Source organism: Atta colombica, unplaced genomic scaffold (assembly GCF_001594045.1).
Source record: "Atta colombica isolate Treedump-2 unplaced genomic scaffold, Acol1.0 scaffold84, whole genome shotgun sequence".
NCBI lineage: Eukaryota > Metazoa > Arthropoda > Insecta > Hymenoptera > Formicidae > Atta > Atta colombica.
Window position 1 is genome coordinate 399,344 of NW_017259577.1, and position 12,165 is coordinate 411,508.

The following is a 12,165-nucleotide window of genomic DNA, read 5'->3' on the forward strand; positions in this document are numbered from 1 at the left end:
AGAGAGAGAGTAAAATAAAGTTATTTGGAAAATATATTCTTCAACGGTAGAATATGATGCAATAGATAATCAGAGAATATTAATCATTCGATGTGCTCACGTTCGCTTCGTGACATGCACGTCATTGATTTTTTCACAATGACCTCAAGTTACAGCATTATTTATATAAGCATAACAATATATTTCTCAAATGTCACAAAGAAATCGCTATAAGTATATGCTGAATGACATTAATGGATGCGTTTGTACAATTCTATATAGTAGATAAATATGTTCTATAACCGTCTATTTCAATCAAGGAATTTAATTTAAAAAGTATTTACGTCAAGAGAGCAAAGAGAAAATCTTTTACTAAAATAGGATGCAGATTCCAGGGCACTGCATGTATTAGAAAATATAAAAGACAAAAAATAGGAATGTTGAAGGTGGAATGATATTTTAATTTCACGCTTGAAATATTGCAAGTGAAATGTGCAGAGCACTTTGATATTATGCACCACTTCGGACAAAAAAGTGACATGATATACTCGACAACGGCACAGTGACATTGCGTCGTGTTTGTTAACGGGAAAAAAAACATAAAAAATAGGATAAAAATAATTCTTATTAAATTGCCAGCCTGTTGCGGAAATTTCGACATTTCGTTTCGCGCGCGGTACGTACTGAATTGTGAAATATCTCGAATTAAGCGGTGAATTTTTCTAAAACTTGTTGAGCTAGAGTTACATGTGTTGCCATGCGTTTCTCGCATAGCTACGAAATGAGTAGATCGATAAAATGACAAATTCCCAGTGTAAATTTCAGGCCAGATGTCCTCCACACTGCGAAACCCGAATGGAGTCTCTCTCTGCGTCTCTTCATTAAGCTGTATTAAAATTAATATCCTGTTATATATTGTATACTTTGCGTATGCATCTTCGTGATGTCACAATATAAGTAAGAACAGTAGAACACTCTTTCACTTTGCGTCGATACCTTTAGTCTGAATATTAAACGATCGTCATATTGTTGGTTGTGCACGGAAAATTTGTAAGAGCGAAGTATGTGAAATTGGTTTGCTTTTATTGGTTGGTTTCTAGAGCCAATTGCAACTCTTTATTTGAACAAAAGGAACTAATTGGCATATATTGTAATCGCTATATTATTGGTTGTACAAATTCGGTCATGCGCGCGAGAGAGAGAGACAATTATTAATATGATTTCTGACAGAATGAGCTTATTCTCTCTTATACACACTGTAATCTTTGTTCATTCATCTTTTATTCCACCAGTCACATTTTTATTAAGTGCCATGTCTTCGATATTTGGCTGGAGACTATGGCTTTTTGAACGAATCTCCGGCTGTTGGAAAAATCTCCAGCTACCAATCTTTATTAAAGAGATGCTGGATCAAATTGTCGAAACATTACAGATCGATATAAATCTCTAAATTTACTGAACGGAATGAAAAATCCTTTTATAGGATTAAAGTAGAAGCAAAATTGGGAGGTGTGATAGTAGATTGTATAAAGCAAAATCGGAAAAAAAGTTAAAAATTTATCATTTGTCATTATTCATTTTGTCAATTCATAGAACTGTCATCTGACGTAAATGTTTCCTTAATACAAAAATTTTATAGTTCATATGACCAAATGACAGTGCAGCTCTAAGCGTATTAATGCTGCACACACATAATATTGGGTTTATGAAACTAAGATTAAAAGTTCAAAAAGAAAGATTTATATCGATTTGCAAATGACGTGTATACGAACGCTGAGTAAAAATGATAAACAAAGTAATTGTGTCTAATAGGTATTCGGTCTTGCAAGAGAAGGCGTTGCAATTAGATAAGGATAGATGTATGCGTTTGAGTAAAACAGAACAAGAATGAGAACGATGAGAAATGAATTAAAAAGTTACACTATTATCAATTTTTTTTATTTGGAATTATAACAATCTATATCGACATCAATCAAATGTGGTCGTTACTCGAGCATCCTTTTAAGCTAGCAGGACCAAATTAGCAATATCAAATCAGACCAGAATCACTCAAAATCACTCAAATCATTCAAAATTTTGGTGATCTTTTCTTAGAAAATGCACTATAAGACAATAACAATTTTGATAATGGTAATCGACATCCAAAAAGAGTTGTCAATCTACATTAAAAGAGAACATTGAAAGGGACAAAAGGTGGCAATTGTGCTGCTCTTCCATCGATCGCTATATTCTCCGTCGCTCGTTCATGCAGACCACGAAATCCTTTTTGCTCGTTTCCCTAATTAAGAATTCACCCACGAGTGACGACACTGCTGCTGATAACGACGAGGTTAACAATGAAGAAGATTTTTAAGTAGGATAATTAATGATTCGCCGCTATTCGTGACGCACTTTTAATCATCTTTGGCTGAGTCTAATATGCATATTGAATTTTCAATTCTTTGTTTCTTAATCATTTCATTCATTATCTTTCACAACTTTATTGCACTCTGCTACGTTACTCAATTATTATCATCATTATCATGAATATAGTTTCACGGCGTTATCGTTAGTTTTCCTTCGAGCGTTTAAGTATCTCGGTGAAATTTATATGGCATTCATCGTCGAGATTTAAATCTGACACGGAGACGGGAGGAATAAAGTTTACACGGCGAAGGGTGTTTGCTCATCTCGTTGCAGGTGCATACCTGCGAAACTAATCAAAGGTACTTCGAGTTAGCGCAGTATTCGCGATTTATATTCATTAAGCGGCAAGATAGACGACGCTGAGAAGTTACAAAAGGCCGGAAAGTTTGACGACGGGGTTATTTCATAAATCGCTTCGTGCTGGTTTCTTTTTTTCTAGAGCAGCAATCCTTTCATATCGAATAGGTTAATTTTCCATACTTTGCGTATCACATGTATTTTCTTCGTATTGATTTTATTAAAACACTTATACCAATGTCTTTTATGCGAAAGCCACTTTTACAGGCAAGCGATTAGAAACGCGGTTGGAAATTATTGAAGAAACTTCCTCTGTTTACTGACTTGTAAATTGCGCGCGCAACTTTTTAACATAATTATGTTAAATAATTGAATAGGATACTACTACTTTTCAAAGGAGAGAAAGTTAAAAACTTAAGGGGAAAAATAGAAAGAGTATCTTGATGTAATATAAGAGAAAGAAAGAAAACTAAAAAGAGTGATAAAAAAAGTATCAAATAAAGATAAATATAATTATAAGTAGAGAGAGAGAAATTAGAAATAGAGACTGATAAGAACAAATCAATTAAGAAAAATAATCTTATTTTTGGTCAAGTGGATTTGAATGTAATAATATTCAAATTTTTGCAAATACAATTTTTTGCAAATACATTTTTCAATTTTATGAACTGAGCGTCGATTCAGTTCATCGGAATTAAAATGCAATTGCAAACGGAAACTGAAACAATTATATTTTGAAATTAGATTGATTTGACAATTTTAATAATAATGCTAATAAGCAATTGAAAGATAAAAACATGCAAAAAACTTCTTGCGAAAAAAATGAACACATAAATTTTAATTTAAAATATAATATCGATGGACATTTTCGACTCATCAAATCTTTGTCAGCCAAATCAAAACAAATAAATAAAAAAATATAAAATATAGTTGTAATTGAAAAAAAAATTAAAAACGATAATTAAAAATTTAAAAAAGCAGGAAAGCAAATAAAAATCACAAGGTCATGTTCAAATAAATGCACACGAAAATTTATATCTATTTTTTTGTTTGAAAAATTAACCAGGCAATTGTATCTTAAACGTACAGGGCTGTGTGCAAGAAAATAAGTCATATTGAATTAGTTTCCTTTGTAGATCGTCAAAAATATCAACTATAAATGACATAAAGTAGCGGCGAGTTATCGTTGTAGAAGGTAAAAGCTTTTACGGGAAATGAGCGCGGGGGTTTCCCTTCCGGTTTGTTGGCTCGCTAGTATAGAAACGCTTTACACTGGCGCTTAAAAGCAAGCGAGGTAAGCGACTGCAACTAGGCGGTGGATATTAAGCGTAATCGATAATAGGTATCGACGGCCGACGGGGAATTTCCGCGATCGTAAGAATAAAGTCGGACAGTGGTAAACGTCGCGCTATAGTCAGACGGCGACCAATAAACGCGACCGGAGCGACTGCGGCGGCAGTGCAACCGGCCTGTAACTATGGGGCCCCCGTAATGGCTCGCCGTGAAGTTGTAATGTCGGACTAATGGCGGCGATTAGTAGAAGTCAGTACGTTTTATCCTGCGGCGCATAGAATTTCAATAAACTCCCTCTTGGGAGTGCCTCGGTGAGGCGAGTCGCGGCGGGAGAAAGGTGGCGTACCACCGACGATTTTCACATAGTTATAATCGTAGATGCCTCGAATCCCATTTATTCGGCCTTATCTAGAGCGGACGTGTCCGTTCGCGAATAGCACGCTCCCACCGCGAGATAATTAAAATTAGCTTATCTCGCCGGCGAACGGCTCGCACATGCGGATAGGATCGACAATAACGTACAAGCGCCAGCGTGCGAACGAGGTTTTCTTTAATCATTGGCTTTAAAGGATGGGCCGGCTGCTCTCCTCCGTCGATGATAATCGCCGGGCGGACGTGCAAGCGCCGTTATTTCACCGCGCTCGACGTAACTTATTGTTAGGATCCCGTTACAAACACACGTTACAGCAGCGGACGCGCGTCCGCTATATACCAACGCTGGCGCTATATCCAGTCATCTGAGAACGTACATTAAAGCCGTGCCAGATAAAACGTCGTACTTGTCAGCGATTTTTCAGCGCGAAAGATACCACGAGAGTAAGAACGTTACGTACAATTTCCATTTATACTTTTTAGTGTCATCGCGATATTTTTCGAAACCGCGTGATGTGAATTTTCGATTTATTCACAGCCGTTCCCATTTACGATTCTCTATTTTCGAAGCAAGTATCTTCGTTAGGTTAACGATGCGCCCCGCCGATATCCCATTACGAAACTTGATGCATAATTCGCGGAAAGTTCGCGCGGCGCGTGTATCAGGGGATAGTTCTGATTAAAGTGGTATCTGCATACACTTTATGCATAGTATACCGAATAAAGTGTTGTGGCTCAAGCATATAGATATTTAAGTGCATAAATGTTTTAAATGAATTTTAGTTATGTGTAACGCATTGTTTCATTGTAATGTCAATTATTGTTCCGATTTTATTCTGGTTTTATAGCAACAACACTGTCTTACCAATTCTATGTATATTTACACGTTTTGTGTTTATCTCTCTGTAATTCTACTGTTACATAATAAATTAATAATAATAACATTTTTTTTACTTTAAAGGGGTTCCATTTTTTAAATTAGCTCTTTTTGAATAAGATGTATTATAATTCATTATTTCATTATTTCATTCCTATTTCATTCACTTCTTACTTCAAAATATGGCTAGAGATAAGAATAGACTATAACTAATAATGATTGAACTTAAAATTCGATCATAGGTAAAGTAAGAGTATAAGAATCAAGTGCGGTAACAAAATGACAAAATGATGTGCACAAAATTAATTTAACACAAAACGGTATAACAAATAATTTTACATCTTTTGATTCAATTTTGAGCTTTGACTCTTATTATGATAATGACTAGAGATCCTATAATAAAAGTTTAGCCAAAGCAGACACAAATAGATAGATGGGTAGCTACCTACTACTAGGGGACTTTTATTATAGGACTTTAAATATGATATTGTTTCAGTGCCAATGATTTTTTTATCCTGTAAAAATTAATGTTTTTCATGCTAGGTGTTAAAAACGCTAACGTGCTTATTCTGAATTATCCTGCATTTCATCGCGATTCGATATATGTACACATTCGCTGTATTGAGCAAAGGTGTCGCAATAGGCTAACCACAATGTGGTTGCCGGAACCAATGCAACAGCTGATATTCGACAAATTGATGGAGGAAGCTGTCAACATAGTGACAGCTACATATAGATACGTTAACATTCGTATTTATCTTCAATCGGATAATAATAGGACCTTCCTGAAAGCTACAAACAAATGAAACAATGATTATTGACTGATAGAAACACTGAACGAACTGTTATTGGCTACGTTCGCTTCTAACACTCACATAAGATACAATATATTTTTATCGCTCATTATATGCTGAAATAAGATGGAATAAAACTTACAGCGCGTGAGCGCCCAAAAGCCACAGCCCAATCCTTCAGGAACTTACAGTTGCAAAAGATAAATGTTTAAGCGTTGCAGATGTCTGATTTATTTTTCTAATCTTACATAATTAAGAAAAATATATTAATTTAACAAGTATGTTTGTTTATTGTTCAATTATTAAACACTTATCGTAGCATTTATGTATATATCACACAATCAAAGTGTTAATTCAGTATATGTATACACTTACTGTAGCCAATGTATTTACTATACGTAAATGTATACAGTGACTTGTAATCGTACACATTTACTAAAGTTAACACTTTGTCTGTGACATAAAACATATAATAACATTGTGCGAGCACTCTGATAAAGAATAAGAATAAAGAAGGTCGATTTCATCAAAATTCTTAATTATTAACTTAATCGATTGATTGTTGGAACTGATCAATTGTATTTGCTGTTCAGCAAAATTGATCAATCACGGTTGACACTTAAGCGATTAGGTTAATCGAAGTTGGTGAGACCGGGTCATAGATGTAAATTTAATCATGTAATGTTTATACATGTAATTCTCATCGCGTTAATATAAACATCTACGATGTTATAATATTATAGTCATTTTCGGAGTCAATTTGCATTTAATTTGGTATGACAAAATGATAAATACAAATATTACTAACATTATAATAGAAATAAATTATAATAATAATAAATTATAAAAATGGAGCTTCTAACCATAATTATTTTACATATAATTATCAAAGTCACAAATATCAAATATTTTTCTCCCAATGTAGTAGCAATATCTTGCAATAGATTATGTACATATCGGTATAACTTATCGAAATAAATAATCAATATTTAATAACATTATTCATTACAATTCATAATATAATATATAATAATTAAGTAATATACCATAATTAATAATACATAAATAAATATTAAAGTAATGAAAATTGCTTTTTTCACATAATATACAATAGTTCATAATTCCCGAAGACGGTAATTGAATTTGTTGCCAAATATTAATCTACAACACAATAATTCTTAACCTAATAATTTTCTTTCATCATAAAACGTTATTAAGCTCTAATTGATAAAATATCAATTTGCTTTCACTGAATCATATTTTGATATGCTATTCCGAAAAGAACATTTAACAGACGTCCCATGAATGTTCATTTTATATCATGGATGTGCGGACATGTGAATTGGATTTAAAAAGGACGTAATTGAAATGTCTATCAATACTATCTAGGATCTATGATATTAAATCTACATCCATATTTTTTAATGAATCTATTAATACATCATATTTTCCATAAACAAAATTTTGATTATTATAAATGACAACGTAAATAGAGCAAGATTACATTATTATCCAATTATCGCTCTCTTTCGACGTAAGAGAACAATTTTTTCTTGTTAATTAATGAACAGTAATAATTACGAAATTGCAACTGCTCATATGGTGCTATTATGATGGACTTTAATAAGATAAACTTGCGCGAGAGTTCTATGAATCTCTTCAAAGAATCCTATTAAAGTTCTTTCATGTCTATTCTCCATAGGATTCGTGGCTTTTTTTTTGTCGACGCGTATTCGAGGATAAATGGACATAATCTCTCTGCAGGCAAAGAATTTTAATCCATTTGTATTCATTCGGAGCTTAGATATGTTTGAACATTTAGCCGAGTGAAGAAATTGATAATGCGCATTTTAATGTATTGTAACTATTGTACATTATGACATGGGCGTATCTATAGAGGGATGGTTTTGGGAGTTTAAACCTCCCCCCCCCTCTCGAAATTTTTTTATTAATTATTTCATTTTGAGAGAGTCCCGTTAACGCACATTCTGATAGCACTCATCTATTCACATTGGTTGCTGTCTAATAATCTTTCACTGCTTTACTAATGAGAATATTTTGAATTGACGATGTATAGCCGGTCATAGAAAGGTTACAACACTTTTTTTTTCGATGGGTTTCGGAATTTAGCCTGGTTCATAGAGTGGTTGAACGTAAATAGTTAGATCCATAAGTAAGAACTAATCGCTCAGTGAGTAAACTATATTCCGAAACCCGAAAAAAATCGAAAAATATCGAAAAAAGTATTGCAACTTTTCTGTGACCGATTGTACATGCTCTGTCAAACTCTTCTCTTTCATTTTTAAATGTAAAAAACATACAACTTTTGACTTTGTGTGAGTTTTTTGCTGTTATATAAAATAGTTTTTTCTTCTCGTTATAAAACTATGTAAGTAATTTTTAATACTTCTGTTCGTTTGAGTTTTGACAAAATATGCGATACATTGGGAAAATTTTCATAAGGTTTTTATATAAGGCGTTTACCACGCGAAAAACAGAATATACGTTATAAGTGATACATTCTTGTAATAATAGTATTGTAATAATAGTATTGTTTTTTTTAAAAACATTCTTTAAAAAAAAAAGTAAAAGTTACAGAGAGATGTACAAAACGTACATTCGAAAAACATTTTTCCTCTTCAAAATGAGGTACAGGGAGATATTAAATGTTGAAAAATATTCAAATGGAATTCATTAATGTTAAAAATTATCATATTTATAAAAATTAATGTTTGTAAATTACAACAACAAAATTGGTGCAGTGACGTTCTTTTCAGTATAATAGCAAAATTCTGTTTTTTTTGGTTGTCATTCCGATTGATGCACGGTACAGCCGAATGCACATAACAATATTCTTATTTGTGGATCCATGAATAAGAACCAATCGCTCGATGAGCAAGCTGCATTCTGAAATCCGTCAAAAAAAAGTGTTGTAACCTTTCTGTGACCGGCTGTACATTCCTGAGTTGATTGAAACTCCCTCTCTCCCCACCCGAAAAAAATTCCATGTCCATGCTTTATGAGATTATTTTCTTAAGATACTCTTGAAGGTATTTATTTGTTCAGAGAAAATTAATGATTTTTTTCTTAAAGATTTATAATTTTTTTATTTCTGTTAAAAATAGGATATTTTTTAATCATAATGCGCCTTTTTTTCATAGCGTAATATTTTGAATTGTATGTGCAAAAACAAAATCCTGTAATGGCATCTTTTAAAAAGCGAGTACAACGTCTGAAACTCGTGCGAAGTTTCCGCAAAGTCTCGTGAACATGCCGATCCAGTGCGCCGCTACGAATGTTGTTATTTCACAAGTTTGTGACTTCAGAGTGTTAGAGCAGGATACAAGCGATGAAATAACGAAATTTCAAAGAGAGATTTTCTTTCTTGGAAAATCTTCGTAGAATGTACACTTCTTTGCCGTTACAGAAAATGGAATATAAACGGAATAAACCTCTCATTGTAAAACAAAACATGCAGAAAATAGGATAAATTAAAACTCTACACGGAAAAAATGTTTTTGCTTATATTTAAATTACATCTAAAAATTAGCTACACACTTATTGATGCAGATCTGAAAATAACTTTGTTAAATTACCAAAATAGTTATAGGTTTATATAACATTCAAGCTGATTACTAAAAAGTCAAATTTTTTGCAGCATTATCACATTTGTATATCCTACATAGCATTACCCATGCCGACGAATGCTGTTTCAATAGCGGTCCTTAACACATCACAGATGCCGAGACTTGTTTGTCCCTTTCAAGTACGCTTCATATGTAGTAGTTCAAAGAATTTATTAGGTGTACAACTTTGCTTCCGCCGTTTTTCTATAGATGGCTTTAACGGTAAGTGGTGGTCGAAATAAATAGATCATAGACGTCATACAATAAACTTGGGCATCTGTCAACATAACCCCCATAGAAACATTAGTCGATTTGTGTCATAAAGTTATTCTCGATGAAAATGTCAGTTTACGAGCCAAATTCTCGTCATTTGCGGGAAGTTTTAATTTTTTGCTTCAATATGAAGAAATCTGCGGCTGAGGCTCATCGAATGCTCTCAAATACTTATGGTGAGGCCGCTATTAGTGAAAGAACGTGTCGTGAGTGGTTTCAACGCTTCAAGAACGGTGATTTTGATGACGTCCAAGGTCATGCTCTGTATTTGGTGGGACCAGCTCGGCATAGTATATTATGAATTGTTAAAACCGACTGAAACAATCACAGGCGATCGGTATCGAACGCAATTGATGCGTTTGAGCCGAGCATTGGAAGACAAACAGCCGCAATACAACGAGAGACTGCAGCACGACAATGCTCGACCCCATGTTGCGAAAGTGGTCAAGACATACTTGGAAACGTTGAAATGAGAAGTCCTATCCCACCCGCCGTATTCTCCAGACGTTGCTCCCTCTGACTATCACTTGTTTCGATCAATGGCACACGGCCTGGTTGACCAGCACTTCCGGTCTTATGAAGAAGTAAAAAATTGGATCGATTCGTGGATAGCCTCAACAGATGACCAGTTTTTTCGACGCGGGATTCGTACGCTACCCGAAAGATGGGAGAAAGTAGTGGCCAGCGATGGACAATACTTTGAATCATAAATGTATAACCAGTTTTTTACAATAAAGCCTCGAATTTCGGAAAAAAAATGGCGGAAGCAAAGTTATACACCTAATAAATCTGGGCTGTTGGGAGGCCAGAATTCCTTGAACCAAACATATCGACTGAGAGTCATTTTTGAAGCCATCAAATGACTCGTATGAGCTGATTCACCGGCATCCTGATGAAAAACCCTATAGCCTTTCGGACGTCACAGTTTCCATCCACGGCACTACATCCATCAGAATGCGCAGGGTATTGCCCTGGGTCGCAGGCGATTTGAAATCAGTGCTTGAGCCCTTTCAACTGCGGGGGTCCTCACAGTGCGTTCTTTCGAGTGACTTTTCCTCGCTGGCATACTGGAACCTTCATTGGACTGTTCTAAAGCCGTATATTTTGCCATAACGTTGTAAACGGTTGATTTCGGATATCCAAAGAATCGAATTATTTCCATACTGAGTGCCTAACGTGAAGGCCTTCGATGATCGTGGCTCTTCGATTATACTCCACACTTGGTTTCATCGCGGCCATTTTAAGAATATGACTGTTTACTAGAAGCGTCAGGTTTTCTCGGACGCCAAGGACAACCTCTGGCGGAGGCATAATATAGCGGAAAATTTAAATTGAAATTTGTCCGGATTTTGGTGACTATAAATAATTATGTGCTCTTCGTTCACTCGTCAAAAGATCTGTCTCTCCATATTTTCTTGGTATTTTCAGCGTAATCACACTGAATCGGGTAAAGAGGATGGACTCATTCGCTTTGCCCTTATTTACTTTGCCCATATTTACTTTGCCCAAAAAACTTATTTGGCATTAATTTGGAAAGATTATAATAAAAAGCAACAAATGAAAAATTTTAACCTTAAATACGTGTTTAAAGATAGAGAATTCTTACAAAAAATCATTTACACTAATTAAGAAACAATTACTGCTAATTTAGTTAGTGAAAATCGTGAGAAAATACACAAATTCTTTTATTTCTTTATCAAACACAAATGAACGCAAGCATATGTTGTTTTCATGGCGTCGCCAGTCGGTCATTTCTTCGACAGTTAGAGACTCATAGCATTATTTTAGATAGATAAAATAAAAAATATTTGCTTTGTTCGGACTTTTCCTATAAGTATATGCGCATACACACGTATATTTACGTATATATTGTGACGTGACAATTTTTGTTCATCACAAAGCCGCGGCGTATCTTGCATCCTATGGTTCGGAGGACGAGCGTGCAAGCGAGCATGCGTTATTTATTCATTTATCTAACTTCTTTTTATTTCTTTGTTAAGAACTTATTTCATCTAATAGTTAATCTCACATTTAGATTTAAAATCATCGACGGATCGTGCTCCGCTATTTTGTGATCCCGTTGTCTCATCCGTCACGGGAAGAAGGAAGACCACGCCAAGAAGAACAAAAGTGCAATGCTGGATTAAGACCCGGGAGCCCGGACAGATCGTACAGTTTCATATATTTTTTATAATCCGCTGCCGCCTGAACTTTGTTATATGTGTCACTTACAGAACGATGGAAGGCG